Raw genomic sequence first — 3171 nt, 5'->3', positions numbered from 1 at the left:
TACTGAGAATTTTTGTGTCTATGTTCATCAGAGATATTGGTCTGAAGTTTTCTTCCCTTGATGTATCTTTGTCTGATTTTGATATCAGGGTGATGCTAGCCTCATAGAATGAGTTTGGAAGGGTTTCCTCCTTTTTTGCTCCATTGAATAATTTGAGGAGTATTGGTATTAGTTCTTCTTGGAAGGTCTTGTAGAACTTGGCTGAGAATCTGTCTGGGCTTTTCTTGGTTGGTAGGCTTTCAATGGCATCTTCTATTTCATTGCTCAAAATTGATCTGTTTAAATTGTCTTATGTCCTCCTGATTCAGTTTGGGTAGATCATATGTCTCTAGAAATTTGTTGATTTCTTTGTGATTTTATGTTTCATTGTAGTATAACTTTTCCAGTTTCAAATTGTCTTCTGTATTTCAATAGTGTCTGTCATGATATTTCCTTTTTCATCATGGATTTTAGTAATTTGAGTTTTCTCTTGCCTTCTTTTCATTAGTTTAAGGGTTTCATTAGCTAAGGGTTTATCAACTTTATTTATTTTTCCAAAGAACCAACTTTTTGTTTTGTAATTTTTTTGATTGTTTCTTTTGTTTCCATTTCATTGATTTCAGCTCTGATTCTATTTATTTCCTGAATTTTACTTCTTTTAGTTCATTTGTACTTCTTTTTCTAGGGCTTTGAGATGTAATAATGTTAGGTCATTTATTTGTTGGCTTTTATTCTTTTAATGAATGAGCTTAATGCAATTAAATTTCCTCTTAGCACTGTCTTCATAGTGTCCTCCTGTCCACATCCCATGCAGGCAGTGGGAATGGGGTCTCCCACCCCCACCACCCCTGGTGGAATATGCTGAGAAATAAAAGCTAAGGGAAATAAAATGGTGAGAAAACCACAGAACACAGAAAGGAGTTTCAAAAGTGGGGGCAGGTCGGGCAAGCTGCTTCTAGACAAAATGGAGCTCGTGCCTGGTTTATTTATATTGTGAAACATTAAAGAGTTTCTATAGAATTTTTTTTTTCCAAAAAAGGCTAAAGGTGGGCTGTTTAGTTCCTAATGGGTTACGCCCATCTCCGGAGCTACTATGAGAAACCTTCCTACCAGAGTGGAGGGAAAGGTCATGTGCATTGGGCAATCTTGCCATGGGAGAGCCACGGAAATTTCCCAATGCCAGGCCTATCTTTCCCTGGCTACCATGTTGAGAGAAGATCTTCGAGTATTTCATGGATGGCTTCCTACAGTGTTCTGGAGATTTTGATACCTTGTATTGGCATTCTAATTTACCTCTATGAATTATTTTATCTCCTGCCTGATGTCTTCTACTATCCACTAATCATTTACTAACATATTATTTAGTCTCCAGGCGTTGAAGTAGCTTTTATATTTTTATTTTATCATTGATTTCTAATTTTATTCCATTAGGGTCTGATAGAATGCAGGGTAGTATCTCTATTTTTTTGTATTTGTTGAGAGTTGCTTTGTGGCATAACAAATGGTCTGTTTTAGAAACAGATTTGTGTGCTGCTGAGAAGAAAGTGTATTCACTTGATGATGGATGAAATACTCTATATATGTCTATTAAGTCTAAATCATTGATTGTATTATTTATTTCTATAGTTTCTTTGTTTAGTTTTGTATGGAAAATATATCCAATGGTGAGAGAGGTTTTTTAAAATTACCCATTATTATTGTGTTGTGATCTATTTGATTCTTGAAATTTAGAGGGTTTGTTTGATGTATGTGGATGCTGCATTGTTTGGGACATCAATATTTATGATTATTATGTCTTGTTGATGTATGGGTTCCCTTAAGCATCATAAAATATCCTTCTTTATCCTTTATAACTTTGACTTGAAATCCACTTTGACTAATATGAGGATGGACCCCTGCTTGTTTACCTGGTTTATATGAGTGATATGTTTTTTCCCATTCTTTCACTTTCAGTCTGTGAATGTCTTCCTATGAGTCTCTTGAAGGCAGCATATTGTTGAGTCTTTTAAAAAATCCTATCTGCCAGTCTATGTATTTTAATTGATGAGTGTAGGCCATTAACATTCAGGGTTATTTTTGAAATATGGTTTGCATTCCCAATCATTTTGGTTTATTTTTGGTTTTTAACTTGACTTGGTTTCTTCTTCGATTGGCCTTTTCTTTAGTGAAGTTCCTTCCTTTGCAGATTTTCATTGTTTTTAATTTTCTCCTAATGGAATATTTTACTGAGAATGTTGTGTGGTGCAGGCTTTCAAGTTACAAATTCCTTAACTTTTTTTTTTATCATGGAAGGTTTTTATTTCAAATCTGAAGCTTATTTTTGCTGGATATAAGATTCTTGGTTGGCATCTTCTTTCAGAACTTGGTATATGTTGTTCCCAGACCTCCTGGCTTTGAGGCTTTGGGTTGAAAAATTTGCTGAGATCTGTATTGTAATCTGAAACTTTTCTCTTTCAGCTTTTAAAATTCTATGCCTATTCTGTATAGTAGGCATTTTCATTATAATGTGCCTAGATGTAGATCTGTTGTAATTTTGTACCTTATGTATCCTGTCAGCCTCTTGTATTTCATTTTCCATTTCATTCTTCGTGTTTGGGAAATTTTCTGATATTATTTTATTAAAGAGACTGTTCATTCCTTTGGTTTGTATCTCTGTGCCTTCCTCTATCCTGATAATTCTTAGATTTAGTGTTTTCATGTTGTTGCATAATTCTTGGAGGTTCTGTTCATGGTTTCTTACCATCTTCACTATGTGATCAACTTCATTTTCACAATTATATATTTTATCTTCATTGCCTGAGGTTCTCTCTTCCGAGTGATCTAGTCTGTTGGTGATGATTTCTATTGAATTTTTAACTTGATTTATCATTTCTTTCATTGCTAGGATTTGTTTTTTTTAAATTTTTTAAAAATCTCTATCTCTTTCTTGAAGTAATCTCCCTTGCTACCTGCATTTGCTTTCTATCTCCTTCTTGAAGCTATCATTTGTTGCCTGTATTTGCACTTTCATATCTTCCTTTACTTTGCAGATCATTTTAACTATGTAAATTCGGAACTCTTTCTCTGACATTTCTTCTGCTGCACTGTCAATGGATTGTAGCATCTTGGTTTGTTTGGGCACTTTCTTCCCTTGTTTTCATGTTATCCATGTGTCTTGTTCTCTAGCAGTGCAGATTTGAGGTGTTACAGTTT

Source organism: Ictidomys tridecemlineatus, chromosome 4 (genome assembly GCF_052094955.1).
Source record: "Ictidomys tridecemlineatus isolate mIctTri1 chromosome 4, mIctTri1.hap1, whole genome shotgun sequence".
NCBI lineage: Eukaryota > Metazoa > Chordata > Mammalia > Rodentia > Sciuridae > Ictidomys > Ictidomys tridecemlineatus.
The sequence above is the reverse complement of the archived record's forward strand: the minus strand, read 5'-3'. Positions refer to the sequence as shown.